The sequence below is a fragment of the Amblyomma mixtum genome, chromosome 5, assembly GCF_055824585.1.
Source record: "Amblyomma mixtum isolate Tamu chromosome 5, ASM5582458v1, whole genome shotgun sequence".
In the NCBI taxonomy this organism is placed as follows: Eukaryota; Metazoa; Arthropoda; class Arachnida; order Ixodida; family Ixodidae; genus Amblyomma; species Amblyomma mixtum.
The window spans coordinates 200,916,266-200,934,722 of NC_143016.1; positions in this window are offsets into that span (position 1 = coordinate 200,916,266).

The window sequence follows — 18,457 nt, forward strand, 5'->3', positions numbered from 1 at the left end:
TGCCGACTTTGTGACGATGATCAATGCGGTTTGACAGGTATCCGGGGGAGGAAATGAGGGCATGATGTAGCATGGGAAGACTGTATAGATTATGAAAGAGGCTCAAACGAATTGTCTGCGGGCGGGATGCTAAAAGAGGCAAAGAAAGATTAGCTTTCATGCTTGCTACACTTGCTGTACGGTTAAAGTTGGACGGGATATAACGAGCAGCGTTATTTTGAACTAGCTCTAGCAAGGTTATCAGTTTTTCATGATGGCGATCCCATATGGCGGCGGCGTTCCAGATTAGTTCGTATTAGTGTTTTATAAAGCAATAACTTTAAGGAAGACTCAGTTTTTGAAAAGATACGGCGCACGTAGCTCAACATGCGGTTAGCTTTGTTAGCAATGTACTCAATGTAGCGCGTCCAGTTAAGGTCAGCAGAAATATGAACACCCAGGTATTTATATGAAGTAACCGGTTCTAAGGGAACGTTATTTAGGTTGCACACAGGCGGAGCGTTGGCACTTCTTGATATTTGCATATTTTGCACTTATTAGTGTTAAGATCCATAAGCCATTCATTATACCAAAGAAATGTTAGAGAGATCATGCTGAAGAAGGTTAGCATCGTCGTGGGATTTTATTTCGCGGAAAACAACACAGTCGTCAGCAAACAAAAGAATGTTAGATGATACAATGGAAGGGAGGTTTGTTGGTGTAAATAAGAAATAAAAGGGGTCCGAGCACTGAGCTTTGTGGCATGCCCGAGTAAACTTCGCCGAAAGGTGAGTTAAAATTATTAGTGGTAACGAACTGCGATCGGTAAAGAAGACAGTGTTCAATCAATTTCAGAACGCTGTAGTCGATGTTCAGTTGGTTTAGCTTTAAAAATAATAAGCGGTGACATACCTTGTCGAACCCTTTAGAATAATCAAGGAAAATGGAGTCAGCTTCTGACGCGCGATCTGAAATATGGTGAAATTTGATAGTGAAGCTGGCAAGTTGGGTTTCGCAAGAAAATGACTTCTGAAAGCCGTGGTGTGCGAATGTAAAAAGGAATTAGACTCGAGAAAGTTCACAAGGTTAGTGAAGATGACGTGTTGTGATAGCTTGCAACAAGCACTAGTAAGCGAGATGGGGCGATAATTTGTAGGGGAGGTTCAATTTCCTGATTTGAATAATGGAACCACCATCCCGGCTTTCCATTGCGTTGGCAGAATAGAATTATTGAGTCTGCTGAAAAATCTTAGTATCAAGGAGCAGGAGGCAACTGCATTTTCACAAAATACACTTGACGGGCATGACGGCATGGTGGAAATGACGGGCATGACGGCATGGTGGAAAGGTCGGAAAGGTCGGAAAGGTCGGAAATGTCGGAAATGTTGGAAATGTTGGAAATGTTGGAAATGTTGGAAATGTTGGGAATGCTGGAAATGTTGGGAATGCTGGGCATGGTGGAAATTATGGCCGTGCTGGAATCCGGTGCCATTTGACAAGCGAACTCTGTTCGTGCCAATATATCGGCACAACCAGGATGCGTTTGCCTATGTGGCAGACACGCCACGAGGCAGTCACGACAACAACGCCACATGCACCCAAACCGTAGGGACCGACCCGTGTAAACAATGACTGTCGCAGTTAAGGAAACGGGAAAAAACTCATTGTCGCATGTATCTCTGCATGTGTATAAGTTTTCTTGCTGTTCTTATTCCCAGAATTTGCAAATACGCATTTGCGTGCCTCTGTCCTCACGGTCTGCCTGGCTAAAACTGTACAACATAAAAAAAATACAACTTATGTCACGAAATCACGGCCTTGATTAGCTAAGTGGTTCGCGTGAAAGAATGGCGGCGAGAGAATGGAGCACGTCAGCTGTCAAAATATTGGTTGAAGACGTCCACGCCGTTGAGGAGCGAGCACTACCGCCCATTCTGTCTTTCTTGTAAACTCATCATATGGCTGATGAAAGGGAATACATGAAAATTACGACTGCCGTTTCTTTTTTTTAATCCTGCATACGCTCTACGCACGAATAAGCATATATTTGAATACCATGCATCTCGATCGATGTTCTCTAATTTGTTTTTGCAAGTTGCTCTGTGGAGCATCTCTCGGAATTCTGTCCTGTCAAATCAGGCCCTACAGTGGAATCTCGCCCAGTGCCTGAGCCTGGTCATCTTTGTTATACGAGTGACGGCTATTGTAAAACGACGCGAGGAATAAGGTATGGCCCCCCAAATCTGTTTTCGTTGAACATGAAAGTCCTCTTGCCCTTCTCGGAAGGAGAGAGTCGCATTGATGATGATGACATCACTCCCGCGCGGTTTCCACACGTGCCTTTCAGCCTACGTAGTTCTGGCCTCCATGGCTTTCTGGCTATGTCGGGGCTATCGCATAACGAAAATTTCTCGTGAACGAATGACTTTCCGTGCACATGGTGAAAAGGCATAGAATTATGGAATTTTGGAAATGATGGGCATGATGGAAATGACGGACATGGTGGAAATTTCATTTTTTCGTTTCATTTATTGAACCTTCATGGCCAAAGGCATTAAAGAGGGGAGTGGTTACAAAAATAAGCAAATACATAAACAGATGCAATACATGATACAAAACAAAGTATTATCATATTCCTGTTATACAATGTTAGCTAGTGCAGAACGAAAATGCCGGTTATCACTTATGTCGACGATATCTGCGGGAAGGCGGTTCCATTCGCGTGATGTACAAGGCAAGAAAGACTGAAATGCAGTTACAGTGTTACACGTTTCAATGCCAACTTTGTGACGATGATCAATGCGGTTTGACAGGTATCGGGGGGCGGAAATGAGGGCATCATGTAGCATGGGATGATGGTATAGTTTATGAAAGGCTCAAACGAATTGTCTGCAGGCGGGATGCTAAAAGAGGCAAAGAAAGATTAGCTTTCATACTTGTTACACTTGCGGTACGGTTAAAGTTGGACGGGATAAAGCGAGCAGCGTTATTTTAAACTTGCTCAAGCAAGGGTATCAGTTTTTCATGATCGGGATGCCATATGGCGGCGGCGTTCCAGATTAGTTCGTGTTAGTGTTTTATAAAGCAATAATTTTAAGGAAGACTGAGGTTTTGAAAAGTTACGGCGCACATAGCCCAACATTCGGTTAGCTTTGTTAGCAATGTACTCAATGTAGCGCGTCCAGTTAAGGTCAGCAGAAATATGAACACCCAGGTATTTATATGAAGTAACCGCTTCTAAGGGAACGTTATTTAGGTTGCACACAGGCGGAGAGTTGGAACTTCTTGATATTTCCATAATTTTGCACTTATTAGTGTTGAGATCCATAAGCCATTCATTATACCAAAGAGAAATGTTAGAGAGATCACGCTGAAGAAGGTTAGCATCGTCGGGGGATTTTATTTCGCGGAAAACAACACAGTCGTCAGCAAAGAAAAGAATGTTAGATGATACAATGGAAGGGAGGTTGTTGGTGTAAATAAGAAATAAAAGGGGTCTGAGCACTGAGCTTTGTGGCACGCCCGAGTAAACTTCGCCGAAAGGTGAGTTAAAATTATTAGTGGAAACGAACTGCGATCGGTAAAGAAGACAGTATTCAATCAATTTCGGAACGCTGTAGTCGATGTTCAGTAGGTTTAGCTTTAAAAATAATAAGCGGTGACATACCTTGTCGAACCCTTTAGAATAATCAAGGAAAATGGAGTCAGCTTCTGACGCGCGATCTGAAAATATGGTGAAATTTGATGTGAAGATGGCAAGTTGGGTTTCGCAAGAAAGTGACTTCTGAAAGCCGTGCTGTGCGGATGTAAAAAAGGAATTAGACTCGAGAAAGTTCAGAAGGTTAGTGAAGATGACGTGTTGTGATAGTTTGCAACAAGCACTAGTAAGCGGGATGGGGCGATAATTTGTAGGGGAGGTTCAATTTCCTGATTTGAATAATGGAACCACCTTCCCGGCTTTCCATTGTGTTGGAAGAATGGAATTATTGAGTCTGCTGAAAAATCTTAGTATCAAGTTAGTATCAAGGAGCTGGAGGCAACTGCACTTTTACAAAATACAGCTGACGGGCGTGACGGCATGGTGGAAATGACGGGCATGTTGGATATGTTGGCGATGCTGCAAATGCCGGCCATGCTGCAAATGCCGGCCATGCTGCAAATGCCGGAAATGCCGGAAATGCCGGAAATGCCGGAAATGCCGGAAATGCCGGAAATGCCGGAAATGCCGGAAATGCCGGAAATGCCGGAAATGCCGGAAATGCCGGAAATGCCGGAAATGATGGGAATGCTGGAAATGATGGGAATGCTGGAAATGATGGGCATGCTGGAAATGTTGGGAATGTTGGAAATGTTGGGAATGCTGGAAACGTTGGGAATGTTGGAAACGTTGGGAATGCTGGAAATGTTGGGAATGCTGGAAATGTTGGGAATGCTGGAAATGTTGGGCATAATGGAAATTATGGCCGTGCTGGAATCCGAACACGCGAACAAACTCTTAGTCGTACCATTTGACACAGCAAACTGTTGTTCGTGCCAATATATCGGCACAACCAGGATGCGTTTGCCTATGTGGCAGACACGCCACCAGGCAGTCACGACAACAACGCCACATGCACCCAAATCGTAGGGACCAACCTGTGTAAACAATGATTGTCGCCGTTAAGGAAAGGGGAAAAACTCATTGTTGCAAGTATCTCTGCATGTGTATAAGTTTTCTTGCTGTTCTTATTCCTAGAATTTGCAAATACGCATTCGCGTGCCTCTGTCCTCGCGGTGTGCCTGGCTAAAGCTGTACAACATAAAAAAATACAACTTATGTCACGAAATCACGGCCTTGATTAGCTAAGTGGTTCGCGTGAAAGAATGGCGGCGAGAGAATGGAGCACGTCGGCTGTCAAAATATTGGTTGAAGATGTCCACGCCGTTGAGGAGCAAGCACTACCGCCCATTCTGTCTTTCTTGTAAACTCATCATATGGCTGATGAAAGGGATTACATGAAAATTACGACTGCCGTTTCTTTTTTTAACCCTGCATATGCTCTACGCATGAATAAGCATATATTTGAATACCATGCATGTCGATCGATGTTCTCTAATTTGTTTTTGCAAGTTGCTCTGTGGAGCATCTCTCGGAATTCTGTCCTGTCAAATCAGGCCCTACAGTGGCATCTCGCCCAGTGCCTGAGCCTGGTCATCTTTGTTATACGAATGATGGCTATTGTATAACGACGCGAGGATTAAGGTATGGCCCCCCAAATCTGTTTTCGTTGCACATGAAAGTCCTCTTGCCCTTCTCGGAAGGAGAGAGTCGCATTGATGATGATGATGACATCACTCCCGCGCGGTTTCCAGATGTGCCTTTCAGCCTAAGTAGTTCTGGCCTCCATGGCTTTCTGGCTACGTCGGGGCTATCGCATAACGAAAATTTCTCGTGAACGAATGACTTTCCGTGCACATAGTGAAAAGGCATAGAATTATGGAATTTTGGAAAAGATGGGCATGATGAAAACGGTGGGCATGATCGAACTGACGGACATGGTGAAAATTTCATTTTTTCGTTTCATTTATTGAACCCTCAAGGCCAAAGGCATTAAAGAGGGGAGTGGTTACAAAAATAAGCAAATACATAAACATATGCAATACATGATACAAAACAAAGTATTATCATATTCCTGTTATACAATGTTAGCTAGTGGAGAACGAAAATGCTGGTTATCACTTATGTCGACGATATCTGCGGGAAGGCGGTTCCATTCCCGTGATGTACAAGGCAAGAAAGACTGAAATGCAGTTACAGTGTTACACGTTTCAATGCCAACTTTGTGACAATGATCAATGCGGTTTGACAGGTATCCGGGGGAGGAAATGAGGGCATCATGTAGCATGGGATGACGGTATAGTGGTGATGAACGTGCGCGGAGGGCGGAAATGTCGGGCATGGTGGAAATGTCGGGCATGGTGGAAATGACGGGCATCTCCACCAGTGGCATCTCACCCAGTGCCTGAGCCTGGTCGACAGGACACAGTCGAGCAACACACAGACACAGCACTGTCTGCTGTGTTTCTCGACTGCTGTGTTTCTCGAGCACTGTGTCTGCTGTGTTTCTCGACTACGTCCTGTCCCTGCGCACTGTTTGAAGTAGAAAAATGAACCAACTGGCCCCGCTACTTCCCATGATGGCTATTGTATAACGATGCGAGAAATAGGTGGGGCCCCCAAATCTGTTTTCGTTCATCATGAAAGTTCTCTTGTCCTTCTCGGAAGGAGAGTGGGCTGGAAATGCTAGCCATGGTGGAAATGACGGGCATGGTGGAAATGTTGGAGACTGGGTGTTGTGTTGGGTTTTATGGCACTAGGCAGGTTAGGCCATCTTGTGCCAAGCTCGAGGTTAGGATATGTTTACTGTAGAATTTTCAGAAATGATAAAAATCATCGCTGGTGTAGATGGCCTGCAGTAAGAAACTGGCAAAAGTTGGGAATGAAGAAGGTCAGGTCATCTCAGCACCAATCCATGGCTGGGCAAGGATCCCGAGGCTCCCAAACAGGTAAATAAAAACCTCACCCTTCTTATGAATGAAAAAGTAGCTGAGGTGTGTCATGCAATAAAGTGTGCGAGCGGATCAAAAATTAGTTTTTCATGTATGCCTGCTTCTTTCAAAAAGCTAAACGAGAAGGTCTGTAGAAGAGAGACTGCAGACTGCAGAAAATAAAAGTATCCATGTGGCATGAAGCCTTTTCCGCACCGGCCATACACATGCTGAGTAGTCTGATATTCTCAACTTATTAGCAGCGCTAATCGCTGCTAATTTCTGCCTTTATGTCAAAAGTGTGTGCAAACTGTGAAGCAATAACGAAGAGTTCATAGAACGGCATGTTGTGAGCTATTCTGACAAATTTTGTCAGAAAACTGCAATGCAGAGGCAAATCCAATTTAAATTTTATGATTATAATTTCCATTTAATTGAGAAGTAAACGCCAGCTAAATAAGATCTTGTAGGATAACACGATGTTTCAAAACTGGCCCTGTTTCTGCTTTAAGGCAGCAGCTGGGCGCTCCAACCGGGCCACTTGCGCAATGCGCCGCTCACGCTGTTCATTAGCGACAGGACGCGACATGCACGCGGCCTTGAATATGCAGTGCATTTATGCGTGTTGTAAATGTGTACAACAATGCTTAGGCACTAGCTTGCGAGCGACGCGAACTTGATTTTTTTGTATTTTGTCAATATACCTCTCCCTGATGTAAACAGTGTGACATTAAAAAGGTGTGCCCCGATAGGCAAAATCGTCGACTTCGGTTCTGAACCGGTTTTTCTGGTGCCGAGCGCTCCCCCACCACCTTTGTTCCCCGATTCGAAACGCCTCGCAGCCTTTCTTTTCTCGGTGTGAGCCTTCACGGTACGGCGCATGTTTTGCCCATTCGACCAGAAACACGTGCGCTGGGAGAGGTGTATTGTGTGGCCGGGAGAGGTCTATTGTGTACAAAGCTTCCCCGTCTTTTCTGCCGGTCGCTGTCCTGTGTACTTTTCTTCGCTATGCTCTCCCTGTGACTTCCGCCCGCTGTGAATTCCGTGAATTCCGCCGTGAAGTGCCGTCAAAGTCACCTCTGTGGTGGCATGGCTGGGAAGTACGACCACTGTGCTGCTGTTCATTTGCTTGGCATAAGCTTTGTGCTGCTTCACCCTTTCCGTCATATTGTTGGTGTCCCCAGCCTAAGCGCTACTTACACGAACCGGACTGCGGTAGATTGAATCCGGGGGTCGAGTTGTGTAAGGTCAGCCCGACTCGACGATTTCGTGTTTGCATGAACTAGATTTTAGCGAGTCGAGACCGGTTCGAATGCAGCGACACCAAACGTCGAGCAGCGTAGCGGTGAGGGCAGTGGCAGCCTCCAAGATTGCGGCATATCACCGCTGTCTCGCAGGCGCGATGGCACAAGCGTAAAAACAGGATCGCAATTTATCCTCTCCCCTCCTGCTAACCCGACTCTTCATCTCGATCTGGTTTACGTGCTATCTTCCGTTGGGGTTGAGCGAGTCAACCCACCCCCCTTCGGCAGCGGAGTCGACTGTACTCACTTCCTCGACTCCCGGACCCGACTGTGCGATGTTTACATGAAACCAGTAACCGGTTTTCAACACAACTCCTCAACTCAATCCCGTCAAGTAAACGCCACTCTAGACGCCAAGCACTCGAGCAGGGTTTTTGTGTACCACGCCTTGCATATTTTCTATAGGACAATGAGTCTTTGGGACAGTGGAGGAGGCACCTGATAATGGTGTCCGGCTGGTACCCAGTTTGCACTGCTTCCTTTCCGAGAATGCTGGCCAAGGTTTTGCTGACGCCTTTTACCTACGGATTGCAAACGCGTTTTTGCTCCTGGCGCATACTTAGCCTATGCATAGAATTGTTTTCGTTCCGTGTTTTTCTATAAGGATGTTTTCTTTTGTCGACGAGTTTTAATGGTGCAAGGGCAGCCTTGCACCAAAGAGCGCTATGGAACAGTGTTTTCTTCTACATAAGGTTAGGTGAAAGACTTTTTTTGAATCATTTCACCTAAGAGAAACCACGAGAAAATTTGTATGCATTGGAAACTGATAGCTACCCGGCGACACTGGGAATCGAACAACCAAACCGCCCGCCAACCGCATGTGCAAAGCACTGCTGTCGCTGATTTCAAAATAAACAAGGAAGAATTGGGAATCGCTTTCAACCTAAACTTGCTTGAATTTCACCGTACCCTTCCGACACAACTCTTTGACAAAGTTCCTCTCAAAAAGGCTATGACAACGCGACACAAGATTCGCAGAATTAAATGAATGACGAATAGGGAGGGACGATGGTGTTATGCGCGAAGAAGGACGTGAGCAGGGTCACAGGGAGAAATGGGCGTTATTTTCAAGAGGTACGTGGGTGACCGGTTGCGGGGGTAAGGGGGAGGAGAGAGCAAAGGGCAGTAGGGAGAGGGTGCTGTCTCCTGCTGTTCCTTTGCGTGCGCCTTTCTCTTTTTCCCCTTTTACTTTTTCTCGAGCCGTGGACCGCAGGCCGAGAATTCTTCTAAAGTGCGCTGTTTTTTTACTTCCGACGCTGAAGAACGACAAAGCTGGCGCGTCTGCCAAACCGGTCCTGAAAGGTCTCATGCATGAACGCATCCTTGCCGGCTCACCTAAAAAAACCTTACAGCGGCTAATGTGTCACTCCTGGCGAAGGGTCAGTCCTGAAGCGGTCAAAAATTTCTGAAAAATCACATCAGAGTTTTTGGAGAGAATCAGTTGCATTCGTTGACGTCCTGGTTACGCAGGACTGCCACCAGCTTTGTGAAGAGCGCAGTGCAAGGCACAAAGGGTGGCCCAAAAACAAATTTTGGTCGATTTGGCGAGGCTACGGCAAATGCGAATTAGGTGTGCTAGCTCTGCAGTTTCGATTTGGGATCTACTGCTCACGGCTGGATGTTGATGCAGAAGATAAAGCACAGCGCAAGAGACTGGTAGTTTAGGACACGGGATGATCGGCTGCGGCGATGTAAGAGCGAGTGCTGTGCTGCTGTAGAGTGTCGTATTACGTGTCATGTCCATCTGCCACTGTTTTCCTCATGGTTTGTACATGGTTCATGTACATAGAACAAAAGGCGATGATGTAGTGGTCTGATGCAGTGGCCAGCAAAACTAATCTAATCGCGCCGTCCGTATTGGAAACCCACTCGCGACCGCAAGGTATTTTCTTTTAGTTAATTTTATTTAAGGTCAAGAAAACTCCAGACATACAGACGGACCTCGGCGAACACTAAGATTGAAAGCCTCACCGCCGGATAAAAAAATCTCTTCCTCTCCCGTAACAGAGAGTAGAGTATGCATGAAATGTTTACGGGCCTAATGTCATCTCGGTGGACACCCGAACCGCACCGTACAGGAAGGGAGGAATGCCACCACCCGTTCAGCGCGATGCCTTGCCATTTGAACGCAAGGTTTTTTGAGGAAAGGAAATGGCGCAGTAATTCTCTGCCATCTCGGTGGACACCCGAACCGCACAGTAAAGGAAGGGAGGAACGCCACCACCCGTTCGGCGCGATGCCTTGCCCTTTGAACGCAGCGCTTCTCCCCCGGGCCCCTGTGCGCCTGCGCGGCTTTGCTTCGATGCGCGAAGCCCCTAAGAGATCACGTATGACAACGAAGTGTATCATGGCATTTATGTGCTTTTTGCACGTTATTAGAAATCGGAAATTATATTTCCGTGCATTATCAAACGCACAGCTCGACTGATATCTTGATAAACATTGAGAAGGCACTGGCAGCAGTTATTTTTTTGACTCGTCTGGAGACCAACCGGCGCTTGCAAGCCGGTCGCGTAGGAGGGCTTAGAGAGTCTCGTTAAATCTCGTTAAGTCTCGTACGGTGCCCGGATGTTCTCGTTTCAGAGCCCGGATGATGGCTCTCGGTCTCGGCGTGACGTCACCACACTGCCGACAACGGGAGCTAAAAGCATTTCATGCTGAAAATAAGCCATGCGGAGGCAACGGCAAGGTGTTCTCCGACCGCCCGGTGTAAACGCATCATCGTGCGGCCATGGTTCTCGTCTGTTGACTTAATGAAGAAGACGGTACAAGAAAAAGCTCTACCTTAGAGCCTTTACTTCGTAAACAATCCATTACACAACCATTATGAACAGGCGAGACCTTTGTGCGGTCACGTAATTGGTGAAAGCTTCGGAAACCACGTGTTATCAGCCTGTGTCATGAAACCAGTCGTATGGACCAAGGTATCCATTTCTCTACAGATCATTTGCAGATGACGAAAGCGACACAGCCGGAGGATCTGGTTGCCTGTTGCGTTCTAGAATTTTATTTACACTATCACAAGACAGACGCCTGCACTTGCAAAGCATCACGTCCTGTGCCGATCCAACGCCTTCTAACCGCTGGTAAGGCTCCACCAGCACTGGTGGAGGCCTATCGGTGGTCTAGCTCTTAGGCCTATATCAGTTGTTAGGTGTGTGCGTGTGCGTGTGTGCGTGTGTGAGCGCGCGCGAAGAGTGTCAACAAAAAGTTGCGTGAATGCAAGCGCTATTCCTATGTAAGGGCATCAAACTATATCATGTATGCGATGGCAAATCTCATGAAAATGATTATATGTTTCAGTTGCGCTATCTCCATAATACTGCACGGATGCAGGAAACGGGCGCGATGCATATTGTGTTTCTCTGTTTCGGAAAAATGAAAAGAACATGGTGACTGAGGTTATGCGTAGAGCCGATTTTAGTAAACCTAGCGCCTCACCATGGCTCCTCGCCAGCAAATTGAGGTTTGGCAGTGGACCTGCAGGGGCTTCCGTCGCAAGCGGGGAACCTGCAGTTGCATATAGAAAATCTGGATAGTAAGCCAGACATTATAGCTTTGCAGGAGGCTAGCGGCTCGGTGAAATTACCGGGATTTAAGACATTCACACCACCAGAGATTGATCAAGGGGGCGTATCGAGCGTCTTCACGGCCGTGCTAGTCCATCGCAACACCACAGTGATTCAGCATACCATAGATAGCAGCAGGGAGGACTACGTCCTGCTGGAGATTTTGCCCAAAAGAAAGGACGATAAAAGTCTTTGTTCTTAATGTATACTCTTCTCCAAAAGATAAGGGGGTGGGCTTGCCACACCTCCTGATAAAGACGCAACGGCTAGCGGCTAGGTCTCAACTCATCGTGGTGGGAGATTTCAATGCGTCTCATCCGGAGTGGGGCTACATCCGAGCCAGCCCGAAGGGAAATAAGCTTTGGCATGTTGCCCAGGACCTGCGATGGACGATCTTGAACAACCCCCTAGATCATACGAGGATAGGCAACAGCGTGAGCATAGACACCTCTCCAGACCTCACATTTGTGAATGATATCAGGGTAGCAAAGTGGGTAAACACGGAACAGCCACTGGGAAGTGATCACTATATCCTTTCCACGATATTTAGTGCTGCTAAGCACAAAGACACGGTTAGAGGAACTGGCGTGACAGACTGGGACCGATTTCGGAAATACAGGAATGACACAGTGAACGGGGGGGAAATCGAGGACTTAGGAGCCTGGATTGCACACACTCAAGCAGGCCGTGAAGAGTACCACAGAAGAGGTTCCGATGGAGGAGGGGGGCTTTACGGCTGACTCTAGATTGTTACACATGTGGGAAGCGCATGCGAGTCTCCTTCGGAGGTGGAGGAAACAAAGGTGTAATGGTGTCCTCCGTAGGAAGATGGCCAAGCTAGAACGAGAAATCGAAACCTACACATTGGAGTTGCAGTGCAAACAATGGGGGCAGATTTGTGACCGGATGAATGGGCAATTCGGATGCAAAAAACATGGCAGTTGTTGAGGCACCTTTTAGACCCGGCGGCAATCAAATCTGCGCAGAAGGGGCAAATGGCTAGGTTAGTGCATCGGTATCAAGGCACGAATGGGGAATTTATACATGAACTGCGAAGTCGTTACATAAACAGAGAGGTGGGCGGTTGCTTGCCGGATTACTCAGGAGAGGGAAAACCTTGAATTAGATGCAGACTTTACGGTGGCGGAGGTGGAGTTTGCAATGGGCCAGCTTCGTACCATGTCAGCAGCGGGTCCGGACGGGGTTACTAATAAAATGCTGAGGAACCTGGATTTCAAGTCAGTGGGAGCACTCACGAATTTGATGAATAAATATTGGGCGGCCGGAGAGATTCCGCCAGAGAGGAAGCATGCTAGGATTACATTTATTCCTAAAGCAGGGAAGAAGCTCTGCATTGAGAATCTGCGTCCCATCTTGCTAACGTCGTGTGTGGCCAAATTGATGGAGCATGTAGTCCTGAACAGGCTTCAGGGTTATGTAGAGGACAATGAGTTGATACCTTAAACAATGATTAGCTTCAGGGCTAATTTATCAACGCAGGACGTCATGATACAGCTCAAAAAAGACGTGGTTAATCCTGGGTAGGGCACGGGCACCAAGGCTATCTTGGGACTCGACGTCACTAAGGCCTTTGACAACGTTAGTTAGTTATATGGGGTTTTATGGCGCTTAAGCAACTATGGCTATCATGCGCCAAACACAAGGTTAGATGACGTTATGTCAAGTGTACAGAGGTTACATTATAATAGATTTAAAACATTGGCTTTCTTTAGAAACTTACAAACAAGTGAAAACTCGACAAGTGTTTACTCGCCTAAAAGCAATGCGGGATGAAATGGAATGTGTTCATTGTAAAATACAGTAAAAAATTTTTTTCTAAGTTCTTCGAGATGCGAACAAGGAATTAAAATGTGATTTACCGTGAGCTCCTCACTACACATTTCACACACAGGTTTGTCTTTTTTGTTAATAAGAAGTTATGGGTTATGTGTCTGTAACCTATGCGTAAACGACATAAAATTACTTCGATAAAACGCTCGTTATGGCGGCATGATTTCCATTCTTTTAAAATGGGCTTTATGGTATGCAGCTTGTTGTGTCCATTTTCCCAAGAAGCTTGCCACTTGGCTCTTAGTCTGCTACGCACTAACTTCATGTAATCCCTAGAAGGCAAATTCACATTTTTTTTCCATGGTTCTGGTTTCTCATGGTTCTGGTCTCTCATTGTCCCTAATGCCAACGTGACTGGGAACCCAGCAGAATTTTATAACATGTTTTTGTGCTGTGCCTTTTATATACTGTGCATGATGCTCCCTATCAGTGGCTCCGAGGCATTTTTGGAGTTTAATGCTGTAAGGACGCTCAGTGAATCTGTATAAATGATGCTGTTTTTGATGTTCTCATTTGTTATTTTCTGTACCGCAACACAAATGGCATAAGACTCAGCGGTGAACACTGTAGCACATGAGGGCAGTCGTACTGCATTTTTATTTTTTCCTTGTGTTACTGCGCTTCCTACATGAGCATGAGTTTTGGACCCATCAGTATAAAATTCAGTATAATTTCTGTATTTTTGTTGTAGTGCTAGACGTTCTTGTATTATATGGTCGTGTGGTGTACAGGTTTTCCTGAGGCGTGTTAGTGTGACGTCACACACTGTGGGGAGAGTGTACCACGGCGGTAGCGCTTCGTGTCTTGGGGCAATATTTTTGATTTCGTTTAGTATGTTCAGAGTTTAACATTTTTCTTCGAAGCGCAAGAGCAATGGCTTAATCGCATGGGGCTTGTTGTTGAACAGTATTCGGGATGAGCATTTCGTGACAATTGGGTAACAGAGATGTTTGGGCTGAGAAAGGATTTTGAGGATGTATCTACAAGTTAGTGCAGTTCTTCGATCTTCTAAGGAAGGTTCATTAGTTTCCACATACAGACTTGCTATTGGTGAAGTTCTGTAAGCACCGGAAGACAACCTTAAACCAAGATTGTGGACAGGATCCAGTCGTTTTATGTAGGACGGTCTTGCTGAGCCATATACTATGGACCCATAGTCTAACTTAGAGCGAACCAGAGAACGATATATATGTAACAGGGAAGCCCTATCAGACCCCCAGCGTTTTCTTGATAGTATTTTCAGCACATTGAGGGCCTGGGAAGCTTTTTTCTTTAAGCTGTTTATATGTGGCAAGAAAGTGAGCTTTTTATCGAAACTTATCCCTAGGAATTTATGCTCTTGTTTGAAAGGCAGTGGGGTTTGGTTTAAATATAGTCTGGGGTCGGCCTGTAGGCCTCGTCTCAAAGAGAACAGAACCGCTACCGTTCTCTGAGGGGAAAATCTAAATCCGTTTCTATCTGCCCAGGTAGCCAGTTTATTTATTGTTATTTGTATTTGCCGTTCACAGGTAGGTATGCTGGAAGACGTGCAGGTCGTCTACGTAAACTGAGTACATTATGGATTTTGGGATTACTTTTCCTATGGAGTTCATTGTGATGACAAATAAGGTCGTGCTGAGGATGCACCCTTGGGGCACACCAGTTTCTTGGATAAACGTCTTTGAGAAGGTTGCGCCTAGGCGGACTCTGAACGTTCGATTGGTCAGGAAGTCGCACAAACAGCTCAGCATCCTGCCGCGGATACCTAGGTCCGCTAGGTCACGGAGGATACCGAACCTCCACGTGGTATCGTAAGCCTTCTCCAGGTCGAAGAAGACCCCCATACAGTGTTGGTTGTGGATGAACGCTTCCCGGACTGTGTTCTCAAAGCGTACAAGGTGATCGGTTGTGGAACATGTCTTTTTAAAACCGCACTGGTGTATATCTAAAAGTTGCTGGGACTGAAGTATGAAGGTTAGTCTGATGTTTAGAATGCTTTCGAATGATTTTGCTATACAGCTAGTGAGTGCTATTGGCCTGTAACTGGTGGGACTAGTTTGTGGTTTCCCTGGTTTTAGGAAGGGTACTATGATTGCTTCTTTCCATGCTTGGGGGATTTCTCCACTCATCCATATTTTATTGAAAAATTTTAGGAGAGCGTCTATGGCAGTCTCAGAGAGGTGAGCAAGCATGGCATAATGTATATTGTCTGGGCCTGGTGCTGTCATTTTACCGGATGTTAGTACTGTGTTTAGTTCCTGCATGGTAATAAGCTGATTGTTGTCTTAATGTATGCATGTTCCAAGTGGTAGGCTTTGTTTTTCTACTATTGTTTTGTGCTTTTGAAATGTGTGTGTGTAGTTGGATGACCTTGAAACTGTGGAAAAATGCTCACCCAATATGTTGGCCTGCTCTTCTAATGTTGTTTGAGTACCGGGTGTTGTTAGCATTGGAAATGTGAATGGAGTAAAATTTCCTGTGAATTTACGCACCTGCTCCCGCATTTTCTTTGATGATATTGAGCTGTTTATGGAGGATATGTACTGTTGCCATGATGCCCTTTCTGCGTTGCGTCTAATGGATCGCGCTTTGGCTCTGGACCTTTTGAAGATGAGCAAGTTTCCTGCAGTGGGATGTCTGCGAAGGGTGCCCCAAGCCTTGTTTTGCTGCTTTTTAGCCAATGAGCATTCATTTGACCACCAAACTTTATGCGTTTTTCGTGCAATTTCAGACGTTTGTGGGACGGCTTCTATTGCTGCAGATATAAAGCATGTGACAAATTTTTCATTTATTTCTTCTATAGTAAGGGTTTAGGCATAATCTTTTTCTAGTGTGGCTTTCGTTCTGAAAAGTGCCTAGTCGGGGAGGTTAATTTTCCATCGCCGTGGCTTCTTAGAGAGGATGACTGTAGTTGATGTTAGCTTTAAAACCGTAGGTAAGTGATCACTTCCCCGAGGGTCGTCTAAAACATCCCAAATACAATCATTCAAAACCAATGGAGATGCAAATGCTAAATCGAGGCAGGTCATTTTTCCAGAGCTGGGGCAACAGTACGTGGCTTTTCCAGTATTCATTAAACATATGTTATTCGAAAGAATAAAATCCTCGATGAGCTGACCCCTGGAATCAGTATGCTCACTTCCCCAGAATGAGGAGTGTGCGTTAAAATCCCCAATTATCACATATGGCTCAGGCAACTGCTCTTGAAATTCTTCTAGATCACGTATGGCAATTGTGTTGTGTGGTGGTATCTACACAGAGCACATTGTTATCGTTTTATGGCTAATGATTTTTACTGCGACCGCTTCTAAGTTTGTCTTTAATGATATCTCTCTTGCAAAGACATCGCTTTGCGTAATGATAGCGACGCCTCCTGAGAGTCGGCTAGCTTGCACTCGGTCTTTCCGGAAAATATTATATTTTTTAAAGATGTTTGTGTGCTGTGGCCCAAGGTTTGTTTCCTGCAGGCACACAGCTGTTGGTGCCATTGTTTTCAGCATTTCGGTTATGTCTGTGTAGTTTCTGTGTAGACCTCTACAGTTCCATTGTATTATATACGCCATTGTGATAAGCTGGGGATTGGGGAAAGTTATTTATTCTCAGGAGCAGTGATTCGCGGTTTCCCTTTCTTCTCTAGGGAGTCTCGCCGCCGCTGCAGCGGTGGCGAGCCAGGAGTTGAATCCATCGCCACTTTCGTGGCGCTGGATTTCCGCGGAGACGCCGCGGGTGCGTGTGTTTTAGATGTCGGCGGACTTTCGCTGACATCCATTTCCTCCACGGTGGACGTGGAGGATGCTTCTTGGTTGCGATGGCCCGTGGCCTTCGCATTCGTCTTTTTTGTTGGCACCGCTGAACCAGTCCCTGCTCCAGCGGCAGAGTCTCTTGGGCCAGCAGGTGAGGGGTGTGGCGAAAGGTCCAGTTCAGCAGAGCTGTTATCGGTGTCTGTCGCCGAGGATGCCGCTGCTGAAAGTGGGGCCTGAGGGCCTGCGGCGAGGATCGCGTGGTCTTCCCGCGAAATGTTCAGCCCTGTGGACTGTGTCACCGACTTCTGTGGTGGGGACTTGGTTGTCGACCCCAGGTCCTTCGGATCGACCTGTGTGCCGACAGAAACTGAAGGCGGCGACGGTCTCCGCGTCACCGCTTCAGAGTATGTCCCTTTCTGTTGGAAAGAGACGCGTTTTTTTGCTTCAAGGTAGGACAGGTTTTTTGTGGTCTTCAAAGTTATGATTTGTTTTTCTGTTTTCCAGACTGGGCACGACTGGAGTACGCGCCATGTGCGCCATTACAGTTGATGCATTTTGGTGAGCGTTCGCATCTTTCCTCTGTATGTGCGTCTTCTGCGCATGTGACACAAGTTGGTTTACCGCGACAGGCCAACATGCTGTGTCCAAAGCGCTGGCACTTGAAACATCGTCTCGGGTTCGGTATGTATGGGCGGACTTTACAATGGAGGTATGCGGCGTGGATGGAGTCAGGCAGAGTTGTGGTATTGAAGGTTAAGACAATGTGTTTTGTCTTGATTTCAACATTGTTTCTCCTGATGGTTATTCGTCTGGCTGCTATAACTCCTTGTTCAGATAGTTCTTCTTCCATTTCCGCATCGGTACTCTGTAGGAGTTCATATTCAGATATGACGCCCTTTGAGTGGTTCAGGGTTCGGTGCGGGGTTACCTGTACACTTGTTTCTCCAAGATTCTATAACGACATCAGTTTTAGTGCTCTGTTCTTTTGTGTTAGTTTCTACAAGAAGATCTCCGGTTCGCTGCTTTTTTGCTTTGTAATCTTTGCCTACACACCTTTTTAGGGTGTTGGCGATCACAAATGCAGACAAGTTGGCTACAGGTTCATCTGTATTTGAGTGAGCCATGAAAGACTTTGGAAACGTTTCTGGTTTCTGTGGTATCAATTTTTTCGCTTCGGTGCGACCCCTTTTTGGGGGCCGATCAGATTTTTTTGCAAATTTTTCCGTACGGCATGTACTGGCTAAGGGTTCCTCATACTTTGTCGCTTATGATTCACCCTTATACACAGAGGAAGGTCCCGGGACTCCCCGCCTGGTAGACAGACGAGAAGCCCATCGGCCGAGGATTTACCACTTCCTCGACCGCCACCGTTCAAGGTTTCTTCCCTCCACCTTTCAACCTATCGCCACGGTACGGATGACAGCTTCGGTATGGGGGCTAAGGGTCCGTGGTGGCGCCAAGCACCAACACCTCGTTACACAAGGTGCCCTTGCAGGCCACCTGG